The sequence below is a fragment of the Colias philodice genome, chromosome 24 (genome assembly GCF_061535455.1).
Source record: "Colias philodice isolate Cphi_HAF_F1 chromosome 24, ilColPhil1 Martin Lab GWU primary, whole genome shotgun sequence".
NCBI lineage: Eukaryota > Metazoa > Arthropoda > Insecta > Lepidoptera > Pieridae > Colias > Colias philodice.
Window position 1 is genome coordinate 6,059,869 of NC_143109.1, and position 21,506 is coordinate 6,081,374.

Here is a 21,506-nt window from a genome sequence, read left to right on the forward strand (position 1 = left end):
TAGTTTTTAGAATTTTTGTACGTCTGTCTGTATGTATGTCTGGGCTCTAATTTTGGTGCAGATATAGCTTGAGACCTGAGAAAGGTCATAGGATGAGTTTTATCCCGTAAATAAAAAAAAACTGTCTGTGTTTGTCTGTTTGTTTGTACACGCTAATCTCCGGAACTACTGGACGGATTTGAATGAAAGTTATTTTGTTGTGTAGGTACTATTATATTATCCGGGAAATATAAAATAATAATTTATTTTGAAAACTGAAACACCTGATGCAGAACCGCAACAGACCACCTAAACTATAGATTCATTTGAGAAAGTTTATCCAGGCGAGTTTGGATATTATTATTTGTGTAAATTCTGTAAATTCGTTTCGGGAAAATCGGGAATGTTTTATAATATTATATATATATATATATATATTATAGTATTACTATAGGTAGATTCCTATGTTTGCTCCAGTAAATAACCAATACAAGTTGTGAATAGTAACTACACATTATATATATTTACAATCTGTATTAGATAATAATATTACAATCACATAGGTATAAAAAAAAATTGTACGAAAGTAAAAACTGTACATTGAATATTTTTACGAATACCTACTTGGGGCGTGATTTTCAATCGATATAGGAGCCAAATTATAGAATTTTTGTCTGTTTGTCTGTATGTATGTCTGGCTCTCTAAGCTCTAACTTTGATACAGAGATAGCTTGAGACCTGAGAAAGGACATTGGATAGGTTTGTTCCCGTAAATCCTAAAAAAACTCTATGTGTCTGTTTGTTTGTACACGCCAATCTCCGGAACTATTGGACGGCTTTGAATGAAAGTTATTTTGTTGTGTAGGTATTATCTGGGCAATATAAATATACAAATTCGAAGATCTAGAATGTATGATGAGGGACCCTGAGATCACACTCTAACATTTATAGGAGTGACGTCAACAAAAATTGTTGCGTCTGATGGAAATTTTCTGTTGATTAAAAAAAATCAAAGATCTGGAACATCTGATATAGACCCATAAGAGCCCAGCTACACATTTATAAGAATGATTTTATTTTTAGAATAATTGCTGAGTCGAAAAATGTCGTACAATCTAATAGTCCATTGAATAAAAAGTTCTAGAGTGCGTGAGTTAGTAACGTAAGATGTTTCTTCGGAAACATGTCAAGAGTCCCTAGGTAATAAACATACTAAAACCCCGGGCCACTAGGAGGAGCCCCGGAGTGGGGGGAGGGGGAAAATGGGTCCATTTTTTTCATTTTTCGCTTAAATCTCAAAAACGGTACATGTTAGAGAAAAACTTTCAAGGAAAAGTTGAAAGGCCATAAAATTATCTACAAGTTGTACCTGAATCATTTTTTCCTATATCCTACCGTTTCTTAGTTATACGCAGTAAAACATGATTTTGGCTCAAACAATTTCCACATCAATCGATCAAAAAATATTTCTTTCTTCCAAAAAACTCAAAAGTGCAACTTGTGACCGGTACTGATAGATTGCTCTTAATTAGGTCTATAATTGGTAAAATAAACACATTCCTCCATGGAAGCCTTTAGGAGGAATCGATTGTCAAAATATTATATTATGGTAGTTTGAGTTACTGAACTTGATCTTTTTTATTTTTTTCTTCCAAAAAACTCAAAAGTGCAACTTGTGACCGGTACAGATAGATTGCTCATAATTAGGTCTATCATTGATAAAAATACTAGATTCCACCATGGAGGCGTTTACGGGGAATTGAATTTTATTAGGGTAGATACGATACTTGAACTTTTTATTTTTTTTCTTCCAAAAAAACTCAAAAGTGCAACTTGTGACCGGTACCGATAGATTGCTCATAATTAGGTCTATCATTGATAAAAAAACCAGATTCCACCATGGAGGCCTTTAGGAGGTATTGAATTTTATTAGGGTAGTTACGACACATGAACTTTTTAACTAACTACCCTAATAAAATTCAATTCCCCGTAAACGCCTCCATGGTGGAATCTGGTATTTTTTATCAATGATAGACCTAATTATGAGCAATCTATCTGTACCGGTCACAAGTTGCACTTTTGAGCTTTTTGGAAGAAAAAAAATAAAAAGTTCATGTATTGTAACTACCCTGATAAAATTCAATTCCCCGTAAACGCCTCCGTGGTGGAATCTGGTATTTTTAGCAATGATAGACCTAATTATGAGCAATCTATCTGTACCGGTCACAAGTTGCACTTTTGAGTTTTTTGGAAGAAAAAAATAAAAAGATCAAGTTCAGTAACTCAAACTACCATAATATAATATTTTGACAATCGATTCCTCCTAAAGGCTTCCATGGAGGAATGTGTTTATTTTACCAATTATAGACCTAATTAAGAGCAATCTATCAGTACCGGTCACAAGTTGCACTTTTGAGTTTTTTGGAAGAAAGAAATATTTTTTGATCGATTGATGTGGAAATTGTTTGAGCCAAAATCATGTTTTACTGCGTATAACTAAGAAACGGTAGGATATAGGAAAAAATGATTCAGGTACAACTTGTAGATAATTTTATGGCCTTTCAATTTTTCCTTGAAAGTTTTTCTCTAACATGTACCGTTTTTGAGATTTAAGCGAAAAATGAAAAAATGGACCCATTTCCCCCCTCCCCCCACTCCGGGGCTCCTCCTAGTGGCCCGGGGTTTTAGTATGTTTATTACCTAGGGACTCTTGACATGTTTCCGAAGAAACATCTTACGTTACTAACTCATGCACTCTAGACCCCCCTTGGAGGGACTCATTCAATGGACTATAACCAAATTAATCAAAATAAAGTTCTGGAGGAATGTGTGTCGTCGACTGCGTATGTTTATTTAAAAATAGTATCTATACTCGCTATTTCGACAGACTTTTTTTACGGATTCGTGCTCTATACTGTTTCCCTAATATTGTTTTTTTTAATATATTACATACAGACAGTTTTTTACTGTTTTATAATATGTATCGATTATCATTAATAATTATAAACAAATAATAATAAAAAGACATATTACATAATTTGTGATGATTTCAACTTCACTGTTTTATACAATTATTTTAGACAACATACCTACTAACTACCGAAAATACGCGTTGAACGAGCGAAGAATATTGTGTATAATTTAGCGTGCGATGAACTTTACGTACGTTGGATGAGCCGGGTGTATGAGGGTATTGTGAGGGCGCGCGGCATGGCGCGTAATGTGCGGGGCTTAATCGTAGAATTATCTGGCTTTATACGCACTCTTAAAGACCACAGTTACGCATCTCTAAGAAAAATTCTCTATAGGTACATCCAACAAAAACTGATTTGACGAGCGTCGGTCAGCGACTGACGGGTGAAAGTGCTTTCTTATGCAAGCTGTTCCGTTAGTGATGGGAGATATATCGATAAAACTGACATGTTAGTTACCTGTCATATCGATACTTTACAATGAAAACATTTTGAAAGTCATTTGCTGCTACTTTCTTTGTGAGAGGGATTAATTGAATGAATAGTTTTTGTAAGTAATTTGTTCTATGTTTAATTTTGCTCTCGTAATTACAAGATACGTTGGTCGAAATTTAACCTTCGCATTCTGACGATGTCGCTGTAGGTAGGTATGGCGTATCGCATACATTAGATGAATCTGAATAATTGTAGCGAATAGGTATAAAAACGTTTTACTGCTCTTTGATTATTATTAGATAATGCCAGCTACATTATATAAGAAACCTTAATTTATGAAAATCTAAACAAAAACTAGTTTATTTTATAAACATTACGTATTCAAATTAGTGCATGAACAACGAACGACCTCTGTTCACATGCTCTAATTTTTTCGGAAGTTCAATTTCAGTTCAATCTCTACGTTAATATTTAATTGGACAAAAACCGACAATGTTTGGCTCAGGCCGCGGCACGCTCGGGCGAGGCAGTGCGTGGGTTTGCCTCGGGAGAGGCTCGTCTTGACCGACCGAGGATTTGCCTCACGCGGCTGCCTCACGAGGCTGCTCGTATGCGCGTACGCGGCTATTGACATATTCATTTATAGTAAGAAAACATTCATTAAAATCTATTACATACATAGAAACAGTTGAGTTATTGACAAATACGGGTACAGAACACATTATGCATGGCAGTAGCTATATTATTACAAAATTCTTTAAAATTTTCCTCAAAAATGATAATGAAAGTGTTTTACATAAAAAACATAACGGAAAGAGGTCAACAACCTCATTTTACCAGCTGATTTGATTGTAACGGAATGTATTAAAATATTTTAACATGCAAAAGTTTTTCCTTAAAGTGAGTGTTGTTGTTTCTTTTTTAAGAAACCGCAAACAAACGAAAATCGCCACTATATTATGATCTCAATTTAAAACGTATTTTTAATCGATATCGATTACTTTTGCTTTTAAATTAACATAAGTTCAGCTTTTAACTAGTGCAACACTAAAAGTGTAGGGTTGGCAATCCTACAGTTATAAAATAAAAAAAAGACGTGTGGCACTCGGGGACTGCCGCGGTAAAGCTATTGCATGCTATGCCTTCAAGCCACACCTCCGTGCCCGTCGGAGTGGGGAGCGTGAGGTTTTTCGTTAGGCAATTTCTGGATTCGGTCCCCGCGCACAAGGCCCGCGATAGAAGCTATGCAATAGCTTAAAAATATTGTTCCGCGTATTTTAGCTAAATAAATATCCATAAACAATGGGTATTATAGCTTGAAAAATAAAAATATTTTGAAACATGACACGCATGACCAGAAACCCAAAAAATGCAACATAATTTATATCATATAGTTATTAAAAGCTTTGTGCCTTGAATGTCTGACTGCTTTCTAAAAAATAATATCTCAGGTACTAAACTATAATATAGTAATATAGGTATGAGCTATGAACAATTATATTATCGTTACCTTATACCTATGTAAATACAATCGACATTTCATACGATTGGCAACCCTATTTCCATCGACAAACCGGCACATCCCTACTAACCTCTCGATTCTCGAACACTCGCTACGGACTCCGTTATTTTTAATTTTAACTCTGGATTCAGTTTTATTGAAGGAATAGTGGTGTTAGCGTGCGAGTATTGTGATTTATGTATTATATTATAGTGGTTGTTTTATGATTGGATATGTAGGTATGTATGTATGTTTGTTTGTGTTAATATACTAAAAATTGTATTGCTTATTTGGGAAACAGTATTGTACGAAATATTAACAAAAACAAAACTTGTACCTATATTTTGTAACTGCCTACCTAATTTCATTCATGTTTAAATTATTACGTTAATATATTTTTAGTTAAAAGCAGTCTATAATTCAGGTCACACTAAAACTAGAGATAACAAAAGATAATTTAATTTACAATGACGCATAGTTGATTGTTCTGTAAAACAATGAAATATCGAATTAAGTAAATTTTGAAATATTCTAGATTTTTCAGGAGACAGAAAATTATCGTTTGTACTTACAATTTCGAGAGTACCACGTGATTTTTGTTAGTATTTGATACCGGAATAAGAAATGAAGTAAGTAAGGTTTTAAAGTTATAAAAAAGCAGCCGGCATCGAAGGTTGAAACTAGTATACTGTATACAACTTGTAGAGTTTAATGAACTATGATTGAAGGCAAGATGGTCATTCTCAATGTTTGGTAGATTCTTAATATATTGTAAACTAGCTTTCCACCCGCAGCTTCGCCCGCGCAGTCAAAGAAAAACCCGTATAGTTCCCGTTCCCGTGGGATTTCCGGGATAAAACCTATCCTATTTCCCGGGATAAAAAGTAGCCTATGTCCTTACTCGGGTATCAAAATATCTCTATACCAAATTTCATGCAAATTGGTTCAGTAGTTAAAGCGTGATTGAGTAACAGACAGACAGACAGAGTTACTTTCGCATTTATAATATTAGTACGGATGGTTAATCCTATGAATATTATATTATTATATGAGAAGTAAAGTTAGGTATATATTATATCTATTGAAAACTTATAGTTTTTTTATTTTTATAAGTAGGGCCTACTTGCATACTTAGAGCGCTTATTAGTATTTTTAAAGCCGATTTAATTGCTTCCTGTGTTTAACAATAGAACTAAATCTATAGTTTTAATATGAGTACAGTTGAAAATAAGAATAACCATCGGTATCTACAAAAACTATTGATAACTATGTTAAAAAATAATAAATAAAACATTCAGACTTCATTGTTGGAAATATCTCCAAAATCTTTACTAAATACTAGTAAATCATAAAATAGTACAAAACTGTGTACCATCCATACCATCAGACAAATCACAAAAACTCAAAGCTGTATCTGTAATAGTTACTAAGGCCGATAACACACGAGCGTTTATATTCAAAACATGTGCTATTGTATGAATAATAAATTATAAATATCTTGATTCATTCAAATTAACATGTTTCGACTGTTACAATGTACATTAACATAATTTTTTAAATGGCGGTAATATTACGTAATTTCATTCGACGTAATTATATACTTAAAAACTTTGTGCGCGTGGTAGACAGTCAGAATCACGTGTTAAATCAGAAGGAAATCTACTACTGTACGTCAAATTTGTTCAAGCATTATTTATATTATATTCTTTCATGTTTTTGAATAAGTAATAATAGTAGGATTTAAAAGTAGTTCTTAAAAGCGACTCCTTGACTACCTACTTTTCACTACCTACTTTATTTTTACTTAGTACTCATGTGGCCCTGAAGCCCAACCTATATTGTAGTGTCACTTGGTTAAATTAATTTTATACACACGAAATTCCTTATTTTATACTTATGTCTTTAAAAGAGGCTCTTTGTTTGGGAAATAACATTTTGCATAAGTTTGCCCTAATACTATGAACTCTGTGTAAATATTTGTAAGTCGTCAACGTAAGATTTGAAGTTCCTTGAAAAGGAAAACTGGTAAATTTAAAAAACTGTTTCTATGGAATTTTGAACATTGAGATTTTTATGAATAAAATGTTTTACGTTTTTTATATCTCGCATAATTTTAGTCATAGTATAAAACAAAGTCGCTTTCTCTGTCCCTATGTCCCTATGTATGCTTAAATCTTTAAAACTACGCAACGGATTTCGAAGCGGGTTTTTTTAATAGATAGAGTGATTCAAGAGGAAGGTTTTAGTATATAATTTATTATGTTTTAGATAAAGCAGGCGAAGCCGCGGGCGGAATGCTAGTATTCAAATAAATATTTATTCAAGGAAAGCTCGTGAATGCGTTCGAAGTTCGAACGTTGCTCGAGACTTGAATATTAAGATTACTGTATTATTCTTACAATTAACAGTACAACGGGTTTTTCGCTATGAACGCCCTTTATTTTACACATATTTTTTTATTTGTTTCTATACGCATCATTTTTACGTCTAGATATAGTTTTAATTTTTTTTCTTCAATATCCTGATTTAGCTTCAACATTGTCATTATCATGAAATAAACGTTTCACTTTCTACTCTTTATTCTTTCTATGAAACAAATTTAGATCAATTAAATGCTAACCACTAAGTAATTCGTTGTACAATTGATTATTTGAGGATTTTTATGCATATATCTATATTCTATACTAATATTATAAAGCTGAAGAGTTTGTTTGAACCCGCTAATCTCAGGAACTACTAGTCCAATTTGAAAAATTCTTTCGGTGTTAGATAGCCCATTCATCGAGGAAGGCTATAGGCTATAATATATCATCACAAGGAGCGGAGCCACGGGGGTGAAACCGCGGAGTGTAGCTAGTTGTTTATAACTACAGTTTATGCTAATGCTACATGTCTCCTTCATAAGACATGATTGAATATTTATTAAAGTAACTGCAATAAAATGTCAAAATCCTGTATTCCGTAATAAAAGATTATAGATTTAAAAATTATAAACAGAGGCAATGAAGGCACAAAATATGTACAATACGCAAGAATGATTTATACAAACGTATCAGATAATTATGTGGCTCCAGCCAGATTGATTCATTGATTGATCGAAATTCAAAGTTATTAATTTCATCTACCTAGTTATATAATTTATGGATTTTCTCATGTGTTTATTGCTTCTTAATATAACTTCTATGAATTCATCAAAAACGAGTTATTTATAGCATTGGTATTTTGTTGGAAACCGTTTGATTATGTTTTTTTTTTTTCACATTTATTGATGTAGTCACGTGGCTTATTCGTCTTGACGTTTTTATTATTGTCTAAGGTCATAGCGTGCTATAAAATTATGTATTGTTGTATCAGGGAAGACATAATGCAATGCCAAGGTTACAAATAACGATCAAACTCGAACACAATTAATTGTTTAAAGTAGAAAAATATTTAGTTAGTTATTTTACATATTCCTGTAGACATCTTGTTTGTATTTGTATTTCAGATCTGCCTATTCCTCAGGGGCTCAAATCAGCCTCGCAATTATAAGAAACATGGAGTGACCACTTCAGAAATAATTCGACAAGAAGAGAGACGCCGTAACTTTTTACATGACTACAAAATTCACGAAATTGATTTAAACATCGACCAAGTTGATAAATAAATATCTAGATTGGTTCCACATATTTTTAAACGTTTTTAGAGTTATGACAAATATTTATGTATTGAGTAGGTAATACGATTACGAATCTATATAATATGTTTTCTTCAAATAATTTGTAAATTATTTCTACCAATCGACGTTTATGAGCTTCGTCTCTAAAACGCCTAAACGTAGCGAATTCGCAATATAACAGTGATTACGCGATCTTATGCTACATTATGAAACAAATATTACCGCTCCAGTTACGATACACGCAACTTTGATATCAAGTTACAGGCAATAGAGATTCAATTGCAATGCAAATATTCGCTGTTATTGCGGTCGAGGCCACATATCGACACGTTAACCCTTCCAGGGGTTAAATTTGAAAAATTGCGTAGATCTAAAATGTCGTAAAATACACTTGTTAAGTTATGTTTGAAACTTTAATTATTGTTAATGCAACGAAAGTGAATTGTGAATATTCGACCATATAAAATGAAGTTGAAATAAGAACGTGGACATTTTGGTCTGTTTCAGCTCATTAAAGTAAATCGTATTCATCAAATAATATTTGACACGAACCATTGAAGATAGGTAGGGTCTATCCTATTCTGATTTGCATCGCATAATAAATTGTTTTTTCAATTTATCTGCGCATGTCGATAACATCACCACTGCTAAACGGTGAAGGAAAACATCGTGAGGAAACCGACATGTCGAAGAATCAAAAGTTCGATGACATGTGACATCTGCCAACCCGAATATGGCCAGCGTGGTGGATAACCTGTAACCCCATAAGAGGCCCGTGTCTCAGCAGTGGCAACATAATATATAGACTGATGATGATGATGAGAACCCATCCCGCAAAATTCAAAACATAAAACAAAATTCTACGTTGGCACAATAATAAATTCATTCATTCATTTCTCCCAAATCGACCCTGAAAATACTTAACTGTCACGCACGACCAGCCACATTGTAACAGACTATACAAATACACTAACACGTATCTATCAGGAAGTTAACAGAAGCTTACAGTATCTAGTACATTTTAAGGTTACTTTTTTGGGCAAGGGGCATGATCATCCGAAAAGGTCATGCCTTTCACTAATTTATATGGAAAATATTAAACGTATCTATAATTAGATGTCTTAAATGCAATATGCAAAGGTAACGTATACAATAATAATAGATTAAAAAAAAAACTAAAAAACACGTTTTTTTATAGAAAACCGAACTATAAAATAGAAAATTTTTATCAAATTAGTGTATTGTCATCGGTCCTCAATAAATCTACAAAGTTTGAACGAAATCTGGCCGTTTAAAGTGGGTCAAAATCGCGCCCAAAGAAGTCGGTTACAAACATACAGGTGAAGCTAATATAACCCATTGAGCCCCGAACGGCCCGATCGGTCCACGACACAATAGATTTTCTATTGTGTCTGTGATTCCGGGGCCTGAGTTATTAAAGCGTGTAAAAATACAGTTGTCACTTTACTTTTACTATCTTGCCAGGTTTATATTTCCTAGGCGCTTTAAATTTACAAATTTACACAATTAATTAATGACTGCGTAACGAAATAAAAAGAATAATTTGGAAAATCCAAAAGTGCACGCCTCATAATTTTTTTTTAATAAATATTTATTAATTATTATTTTTGTTTATTTAATAACAATTAAACCACATCGAATCAGACCCTGAAAAATGAAAGGGTTCTATTCCTGAGCATACTCAAGCGTAAGAGAGAAAAAAAGACTCGATTAGTAAAGTATTTCGGTCGCTATCGTGTTAACAAGAAAAAGGATCCGCACATACAGACACACGGACGTCCAAGACAGAACTTTTTTAAACTGCTTTTTAACTAGTTTAAATAACAAAAATGACATCAAAAATATCATGAACGTTAAAAATAGTGTTTTTTCTTAATATGTGTGTGTATGTATTATCTTACAAGTGCAATGTATGATACATAAAGACATTTTAAGTTTGAAAAATCAGATGTTTTGCGCGAAGTGACAGTAGTACCCACCTCAACGTTTCGCTAAATGAGGCGTGCAAATGTATTGATCGTATGTATCAATACATTTCTTCTTATGTCGTGGGTTATTCTGTAGTAGAGTTCTCTATGTTTTTATTGCAATCATTTTAGTGAAGTTTATACATACCCCTATGTTCAGACTTCAGCCATAGGTAAAAGCAGGGACCACACGGAACAGTCTTGGAACTCAGTTTTTGGAACAGTCGGTATATGCGGCTCCAAAAGCGCTGCTTTTCAGAGGAGTCCGTAAGTATGTTTTCGGATTTATCCTTTCACCTTATTCGTCTTAAAAACCTGTTAACAAATTAAAATTTGAAAATAAAAACATTAGCTTATCTATATATATGGGTATCTACCTTCTAAAAAGTTTAATTTACTTATCCTACCGTTGCTAGAACGAGGAAATTAAAACATCTTCTGTAGGTATGCTAAATATCTATGACCTCCCTACAAATGTGAATTTGTGTTGATTGTTTTGTCCTTCCTTCATAAAATAACAGTTAGACGATCAAACTGTCATGTATGTAATATGTACCTATAATGTTGCAAATTAATAATTTTATTTGCAACGTCATGTTCCGTATAAATATATTATTTATCACATAAGCAAAGAAAATTAACACGTGCTAATTATTAGAATAAGACTGTGAAGGTAGTTGTTTATTATTTATCATATTGGTAACACCATAGACGACATATTAACTCAGTCTGTCCGTCATCGCCGTAAGAGTAACACGTTTAAAATGTGGAGAGATAGATTACTAATACTAGTGATTTGTGAAAATAATTGAATATATATAAATAGAAAATTCGTGGGGGAGTTGTGTGTTATTTGTTGTGAGTACCTCTAAATTACTATCAATAGACAAAATTCATGTTGTCAATATATTTGTTTCTTTGTTTTCTTCCATGTAAGATATTATTACCATTTTTATAACAATCATAGTGAGATGTTACGATATACCATATTACTAGCTTTCAGCCCGCGGCTTTGCCCGCTTTGTCTAAAACCTAATAAATTATATACTTAAACCTTCCTCTTGAATCACTCTATCTTTTTTAAAAAAACCGCATCTAAATCTGTTGCGTAATTTTAAAGATTTAAGCATACAAAGGGACATAGGGACCGAGAAAGCGACTTTGTTTTATACTATGTAGTGATGTAGTGATTCGCATGCATGCCTAAACAAAGAAAATAAAGTGTATGAAACAAATTTTAGATTTTACGTTTTCTAATCGATGATTATCGGATAACCTAATATTATACTAGAATCGACGATCTAATGGAATGGATCGACTTCTTTCAGTTGAATATTTAGGTCTTTTATCGTATTTAAAATCTAATACCCATATCATAATATTGTTTAACATTATAGCGTTTTTCTATCATGCCTTGTTTCTTGTGCTGCTTGTATGTACTATGTAGGTATGATTTAGGTATGTGTTATTGCGAAATCTCATAAATTCTACGAAGTCAATTTAGAATTAATTTAGATAGACTATAGAAACATTTGATTGAAGATTCTTCTAAGAAATATCTCGTGTACTGAACTATAAATACAATAATTCCTAAACTAGAGTAGTTTCTAAAGGTAATTATTTTTATTAAGTTCGTAAAAGTACATACGGAAGTAAATGGTTTTACTCCCTACGTTAAAATTAACTACTGACCTTTACCAAGGACAGTTCTATAGTAATGTTTGTAATAATTATAACCTATATATTAAATTATAAAGGTTTTCAAAAACCTAATTTCAATAGGGTCTATTTTCACGGGAAAATTCTTACGCTGAAATCGCAAGCATTGTTAAAATAGGTAATTAAGAGGAAATTTAATAATTATCTTTTTTAACAATGCCATATAACGTACATAATATTATAATAGAATTAAAATATAACTATCTTACCATTACGGTTATATACCTTTACCTACCAAAACGGCACGAACATTTTTCACGAAAAAGTTCATCACAATAAAAGTAATTATGTCACACGCAATTGTACACGCAACATACTAAATTAAGAAATAAAATGTATCGAATATTACTTATTTGTATCAAATCAATCAATTATTATAAAACAAAAAAGTGAACATTAACTACATTCTAATTTTCAAGATCAGCTTCTATTTTTAAATAATTTCCATTGACAATAAACAAAAATGTAGCATAGATACAAAAATTCCACTACTGCGTAAATAATGAAAAACAAAATGGCGACCTCCCGTTGTTAATGAAATCGGTCGCTCTAATTATAGAGTTGGCAAAAGTAGGGAATATCTTTCCGTACGAGCGGCCAGGAAATATTGCAACGCGTAATTAATGAATAATAAAATACATGTCGGAAGATGGATATACTTACTCATAAAGATGTAAACTTGGCCTTGACAATATAAAATAATCTGTCATTGAACCTGACCTTTATTAAAAAAAAAAACATCAATCAGCTAAATAGAAAAGTACTTAAACTGTAGTTCACGACCTATCCTCAAACTTTCGCTGATTCGGAGGAGCTAGGTTACAAAAATAGTGAATTTAATTGTCATAATATATTTTTAATCTATACATAGAAAAACATCTGTGGTATCCGTTTTTAAAAAAGTGTTTAAAAAAAAATACCGTCCATGGTCTAAAAACGAGATGACGCGCCTTGCGCGCCATAGTTTGAAATTTAAAATTCGAACTCTGCATTATATTTGCGAAATTTGAAAACAAAACAATTTTCAAGGCTTATTTAAATGTTTATGTATATTTAAGATAAACGTGTTAAATATAATTGATGAAGTTAGCAAGTTTTCAGTTTCGGTATGTTGTATTCTCGTACTTAGTGGGTAAATACAAAACTTCTTTAACCTGAAGAAAGCTATGTTTTTCATGTGTGATCTTAGATTAAGTATTGGTCTCCGCGCGCGCGCTACGACTAGATACCGCCCCACCTAAAAACAATAGCTCCGTGAGTGCGGCAACTCATTTCTGTAGTGTGTGTTAGGCAATTTGTAAAGACGCTAGTGTGTGTGAAAAATTGGGCTGCCAGCTACATAAATTTTACCTCATAAATGGGAAATCTGCCATCTTGGAAAGAAGTTTTGAAAAATATTTTTTTTCATCCTTACCTGGCCGGGAATCGAATCCATGAACTATTTGAGTCGCATGACTCAAATCCACTTGCGACGCTACTATACTATAGTCACAAAGGTTGTTTAAAAGTAAAAAAGCGGAAATAAAAAAATAACATATTATATGAGTCAGTTAAACATGTATTAAACAAGAATAAATTATTGTTATTATACTTTTTTATACATGTGTTAGTAATAGCATTGAAAAAAAAAATTCAAATTATTGCTTAAAGATTCCCTCAACCACGTGTATTTTTTTGGATATGCAGTACGGCAACATTGAATGGCGTCGTATTTTCGTAGAAAAAATTTTCGAAGTAAAGGAGAAATTTCGAATAATACGATACTTAGTGATGGTACGTGATCCCAGTGTCTTTCTTATTTTGTGTTGTATTATTTTTAAATAGTTTTATGACACAAATGGGCATTTTACTTCAAATTTTGTTCAAAATCTTTATAAACTATCGGTTCGCCCTCTCCATACAATGCTTGTGACACGACTGGCTTGGGTACGCCGAATTCGGCGTACTATTAGTTGCCGCATTTTTAAAGTACGCCGGCGGTATCTAGTCGTAGCGCGCGCGCGGAGACCAATCCATAATCTAAGTGTGTGATATTTTTTTGACCAGAGACCGATAGTTGCATGTATGTATTCTTTTCATTTTTTTTATAATAATTTGTGTATTTAAGTTCATGTGTAGATTAAACTTTCTTCGCCACGGCTTTTCTTGCGTACATTGACTTACCGTGTTTTATAAGAAAATAGGCATTACATATTTCATCTAAGTATACTAATATTATAAAGAGGAAAGGTTTGTAATTATGTATATATGTATGTATGTATGGTTTTCACGCATAAACTACTGGACCGATTTCAAAAATTCATAGGCTATATTGCATTTTCAAAAAAAATCAGAGATCCTTACCAAAAAATCAAAAATGCAATAATGTAACCCAAGGTGTAAAAAATTCCTTAATAAAAATTCTGTCATCGCGTGCGCTGCGGAATCTATTCCTTGAAGCACCAGGATGGTTCTTATGAAAAAAAACGTAAACATGTACGTACCACGGGCGAAGCCGGGGCGGACCGCTAGTAATACATAATATGATTAGTTCCACAAACGACAGAAATAATACAGCAAATGTAGTTACCTAACTAATAAAGAATTTTCAACACCAAGACCAAGAATCCATCATTTTAATATCAAAATCTAAATATGTTTAGTGATTCAGATTCGAAATACGTTTCGTACTAAATATGTTTAGTGTAAATATGTAGTAGTTTAGATGTGAAAAAAAAAGTGTTCGTAAATTTTGTGAATAAACAGACAATCTGAATGATTAAAACGATTTTAATATTACTATGACTGTATCTCTATTATTCAAAGGAAAATTTCATAACACAGAAGGTCAATGACTCTTCGCAAATATTTAAAACTGTAGGTATTACATTTATGGTTGGTGCCAAAAATTCGCGTGATTTTCATCGAATCACTGTTGATGGGGAACTCTTGTTAGCTGTGTAATAGTTTAATTTGTTTATTGTGATTTTAAATCTGTTCGTGAAACAGGTCAAATATAAATACGAAAAATACTCGATAACTGAAGCAAATTACATTACTACTTATATAATATAAATTATATCTGACCGTTTATTTGTACAGTATCGCACGTGAACGACTGAGTCAAATTGAATGCAGTTTTTGTTTAGGTTTAGATCAAATTAAACAATATTATTATTGACTAGCTGTTGCCCGCGACTTCGTCCGCGATTACGTCGTTTTAGGTCATTCGTCGTTTAAAAAAAATACGTGACACTTTATTTTTGAATGTTCTTAATTGTCTCTTATAAAATTTAACTACATTAAAATTGAACACTCTAAAAATCTTAAAATCGGAGAAAATTGAAAATCTGAGGAAAACATGAAGGAATGTGATTTAAATTCTACATTACTTAGTATTTCAAATAATAATCTAAATTAAATGTAGATTAACAGTTTGAGCGCACCGTTATAGAATATGTACCTAAGTATTAAATTACGTTAGTTTACATAGTAACAAAACAAAAACACGATGACTTTCTTTCGCGCTCGGTACCACAAACTAAGCATGTTAATGGTACGTGGCCCGCGTCACTTGACCCCCCGCGAGTTCCCCTCCTTTGCTATGCGAAAATACATTCGTCGCCCTGCTGTAGGAAAAATTGTAATACTGTGGCCTGGGCGTTATACACGCCCAGGGAGTTCCTGAGTGCCGATAGACATTTATAACAATCTTATATTAATATCACCATCTTGAGGAAAAGCTTCTAATGTCGATTTAAAACTGCATACATACGAATTAACCTGATGAAACATGTTCTAAAATTGTGAAATGAGTTCAGTTTTAAATTCGAGAAATATTGATAATTCTTGTATTCGACTATTCGTTGTAGTCGAATACAAAATATATTTAAAGAAACTTAGGTTGGCCTTCAGGCAAAAGGGATCCTATCAAATGGTAAACTTGACCTTGTATCTTAAAAGTAAGCATGAAAGGACCTTCTGATAATTGTTGAGCACCAAAGGATCATTTGAAACGCACTACTATAAGAGCGAATATTGTCTAAGAACTGTTTAGATTGCACGTCATGTTCCTCTAAAAGTAGTGATTTCAAAGGTTCCGGTGTATCTTCAAACGAAAGCCGACTCCTTACTCCACTTTAAAGCATTACAAAAATAACATACTACGTTAATATCGCCTATACAGAAGATGATCTGTAATCAATTGTGAGGTTATAAGAAAACCCACTTTTATATTTGTCGGACCCCACCACCGAATTCATAGATTGATCTTCTATGTTTACCTCTAAGTCATTAAGACTATGCGAAATCTGTCTGCAGTAAGAGGGGCCTCTCGCTATTCGTCCGTTTCCAGAGACCGAATAGTTTCAATTCTTAATCTTTCATTAAACAAACTTAATAATCGTTTTTGTCTCAATTAATTGTAATATTCGCGTCCCTACTCTAGTCATTGCTTATGCTCATGTTCATCTTCAAGAGATCGAATAATATTATGGTGCACCCTATCATTTGTCAAACGGTCTTCATATTGAGTAAAAGTTTCAGATTCTCGAGATAAAATGTGACGGCCGTGATCAGCTGTGAGACGTTATACCCTCTCAGTGAAGGTTTCGGTCTCACGGGATAGTACATGCCGTTCGCGGTCAGCTGTGAGCCGCAATTCTCGTTGTGAAGCGGTTTCAGGTTCTCGGCATAACACGTGTTGTTTTCGGCCTAGAGTATACCTCTAACGATTCTTGAGAACTCTTATTTCTCATTTTCTTAGCTTTGCTCGAATTTCGAGATAAAGATTTTTTAGGTGGCACTGATGCATGAAAATAAAAATTGAGTTAAAACGGACTGAGAGTGTTATAGACAAATTTAATCAGAAAGCTTCGAACTCCTAAGCTATCGGAAGTTACACGTGTTATTGTGAGTCAACCATAAAAGATAGACATTTATGATGTCGGGAGATATTTTTTATATAATAAGGAGAACATTTCTTTCTGAATACATGATTTCTGTGTAGCTTTAACCATTAAGGTTGCACACGCGACGAAAGCTTAAAAATGGAGTTACTGCTCTGCTCAGGAATATGAAAAATAATTGTACCAAGTTTCGTTTAAATCCGTCGAGTAGTTTTTGTTTCTATACCGGTTATACGGACAAAAATTTTACTGTTTGCTTCTTTGGCATCAGTGTCGATCCCTAATCACCCCGTGATAGTTATTTAGGAAATATATTTCATGTACAGATTTAATATACCTAAGTATACATAATATATTTAGATTCCAATTTCTATGTAACGTTAAATTCGACTATACAATAACTAACAGACAACGCAGGTTACTCTCGTTTCCGTAAGTTGAGGCGGCTACATATTCGGTCCTCATAACATCACTTTTAGTGAACGAAACGACAGCGCGGTTTAATTCGATGCCAACACCATCAGAAAAAAGGAAATATTTTTAATTGTGAAAAAATATTATGATTTACACTATTTTAATATAAAATATATGGCTGTGAGTGTGTAAAAATAAATCCAGCTAGTTTCACATCACACTTATGTTTATAATTAGCTATACGACATGAAAATATACATATTAATTACCAAGCAAAAATCATACAGGTAAATACTGAACAAAAGTATTAACAGTCAAAGTTTATTTTTACTAACATTTAACAACACCCATGTCAATGATGAAGAAATGATAATTATCAACGAACTAACCTTTTCTATAATACTTAACACAGCACATTTTTTAAATTATCTTGCTCAACTCTGCTCAAAAATTTGAGGGTTTTGTTGGAACTGTAATGTGTCAAAACTATGATATATCTAAACTACGATACAACTTGCATGCGGAAATGCTCATTACAATCAGTGAATTTAAAGAATAACTAACAACAACTATTCAATTTTATTGAGCTGATGAATATCTTTTGCCTGGAAGAGATCACCGCCGCCTAATAAATATACTGTGTTTTCTTATAAAATCGTAACATAATTTCTTTTATCTACTAAATTTTAATAAATAAGTTCTTTTTGTTATTTTTATCTAAAAATGATCTTGAGCTTATATTAGGCAAAAGTATACATTAACTTTTTATAATTTCAGGACCGCACCTTAAATGGGGTGCTCGGAAAATATGCCTACGGATTATTAATAGAGAAATGATACCTACGTAACAAAGTTATGTTGGTTCCATTTTATTTATAAAATATAATGAAAATGGGCAAATATAAAACATATTATGTAAAATGATTAAAAATAAATAAATGAAGCAACTACGATTCAAAGAAAACATCTTTTTCAGTGTGAAAATGCTCTAAGCAATCCTGGATGATGAGTAGGTATAATATCATGTACTCTCATCCCAGTACGGTCGGTACCTCGATAGCCATAACGATAAATATTATAATCAGATAACAGCAAAGTCAGAATAAAAATCATAACTTGTACAGTTGTGAGTGCAAAATTTATGTTTCATTTGGCAATAACATTTTTTTCGGTACTAAAACGTAGTAGTTTGATATGTGGTTGGCTGCCCCTCCTCTCCTTCCTGAAAAATATCCTCCAAAATTACCCGAGATACTTCCAATGATTGAACCATACGTTGGACATTAACTTCAGTCAAAAATTGACGAAGCGGATGATTACTAATTTCCACTTAATCCTTGCTGCCACTATCTTCATCATCAAATCATCAATTTTCAAGTGTTGTTGTAAAATTGTCAGCAGAAATAGTCTTCCAAAGGCGATATAATTTTATGAACATTGAATCTGTAAATAAAAAATCAAACGTTAATAATTGTAAATCAATAAAAAAAGCTACTTACATATAAAATTTTATCAACAAACTACTGTTCCCAACGCACCTCAAAATCTTGTAAAAGTCAAAAAGAATTCATCATTTTATTATTTCATTCTAAAAGTGTAATATAAAACCATTATAAAACCAATAAAAAACATGAATTGCTATCATTATAAAAATAAATACCTATAAAAGTAACAACTTACCTTTTGTGGGAACGCATGGTGAAAATTCACAAAACACGAAGATTGAATTTGATATTTTTGGTTTTATGACATTTATTTTAATTTTATTTATTTATTTATTCAAATGCTTTATAAATATAAATTTATAAATAATAAATTTATAAAGAATAGAAACATTCGATCACGAAATTATGTGGGTTCGAGTCCCGCCTCGTGATCGAATTTTTTCTATTCTTTATAAATTTATAAAACACGAAGATTAAAAATGTAACCAATGAACACAATCAATATTAGATTAATTGTAATGGTGTCTAGTTTGACTTAAAATAATAAACATCTACCCTCACTTTTAAAAATGTAGTATATTCACACGAAATATAAGCGCACCTTATAGGGAAGGGAAGATATGGGTTAAAGAGTTAAATAAATAACATGATTATATTTAAATTATTAATTTTCAACAGTTGTTCAGTAGTGATAACATGTAAATTGATTTGATTTTTACGAAATCTCATAGATGGCGCTGTTTCAAATTTGTCTTTATACTACTAAATTCATTAAACTGTTTCTCTGCCCAAATTACGTAAATGACATAGTTTTTATTTTGTAAAGCTAGATAATAGCATGGCTTACTCGAAACCAACATTTAAACATGAGTCTTTAGATTGTACGCTGTCGTAGTACACGGAATATGTAAGAAAAATAAAGGTTCACAGCTCCTCCCGCGAAGGTGATATCATGATAATATGTTTAAACTATCCTCACCCGACCTCTTAGGAATATTCATGCAAAATTTGAAGTAAATCTATGCAGTACTTTCTGAGATTAGCCCGGAAATACATACAGACAAACAGACAAACAGACAAACCGACAAACAGACAAAAATTCTAAAAACTATATTTTTGGCTTCTATATCGATTATAGATCATGGATCAAGTATTCTTTTAAAAAAATATTCAATGTACAGTTTTGACTTTCCTACGATTTTATTATATGTATAGATATAGATGTAAGTACATACCTACTTATTATTATTGATTTTGTTTTGATAATCGTTTGTGGCTAATGATTTCAATATTATCTATACGATTTTACAAATTACTATTTATAGTATAGGTACTAGAGGTCTGCCCCGGCTTCGCCCGTGGTACATATTATTATTTCGCAATAAAAGGTAGCCTACGTCCTTTCTCGGGTATCAAAATATCTCCATACCAAATTTCATGCAAATTGGTTCAGTAGTTTAGGCGTGATTGAGTAACAGGCAGACAGTTACTTTCGCATTTATAATATTAGTATGGATGGTAGAAATTAATGAATAGGATAAAATTTATTTTTCTATAGGTCAATGGAACCCTAAAAATATGTGATTCAACAATGCCAATATAACCATTAAATATATAGATTAAACACGGAAATTATATAACTATTGTTAAATATATATTGATTTGTGTTTTTGTTATACCTACCACGAATAACTTATTAGTGTAACGTTTCCTGATAAGTTTCAAATTAATTTGTTTTTTAGATTGTTTTATAAAAAATATGCAAGCAACAAAACTGTCTTTGAACAGGTGGTAAAAAAAACGATTAAAGAAATTTGCCAATTTTAAGTTGCTTTCACAGCTTCATAATATCTAATGAATAATGATAATAATGTTCTGTTTAGCTTATCTATTAGAAATAGAGAAACAGTATTAGAATTAGGTACATATTAGGACACGTGTCAGATGTCTATCAGAGACATTTTAAATAAGTTGTGAAATTAATGATCAATTTATTATAACATAGACAAAATATAATATAATCAGTTTTTCATAGAAGAATAAGGAATATGGCACACTTCAGTTTTATTGTTTTATTCGTATAGATTAAAGTTGGGTAATCTTTGATACACACGCGTAAAATATCCGTTTTTACATATCACAGCTATCTAAGAGATTATATATTCTATAATTCAGATAATAATCAAAAGCCTAATTAGAACGATAGTTTATTATTAGTGTCTAATCTGACGGCTGATTAAGGCTGATTATGTTTAGAATAACATACCTAATTAATATGTGTAATTTTCTATTGAGACGTTGCCAATTTTTCATTTCGTAATATCAGTAAGAACCTCATTTGAACATTTAAAACACAAGCCGAATCGATTCCAACTAAAGTGACTGAATTTATAGAACTCTAATTTTACTTATGTTCATAACTAGCTTTCCGCTCGCGACTTCGCCCGCTTTGCCTAAAACTTAACAAATTATATATTAACCTTCCTCTTGAATCACTATCTATTGACTA

The 21,506-nt window shown here is 32.2% G+C and overlaps 1 protein-coding gene across 2 annotated transcripts in view; it reads left to right on the plus strand.

Annotated features, from left to right (window-relative positions):
• The first annotated feature begins 4,988 nt into the window (after positions 1 to 4,988).
• The window catches only part of LOC149477752 (trehalose transporter 1-like protein), a 71,321-nt gene continuing 54,803 nt past the window's right edge, over positions 4,989 to 21,506 (plus strand). The window contains exon 1 of one of the 2 annotated variants that reach the window (XM_089710362.1): positions 4,989 to 5,126. The gene's annotated coding sequence lies outside the window, so the exon portion shown is untranslated. Of the gene's footprint in view, positions 5,127 to 10,777; positions 10,801 to 21,506 lie in introns of those variants that run through there. The other variant, XM_089710361.1, reaches the window with a different exon arrangement.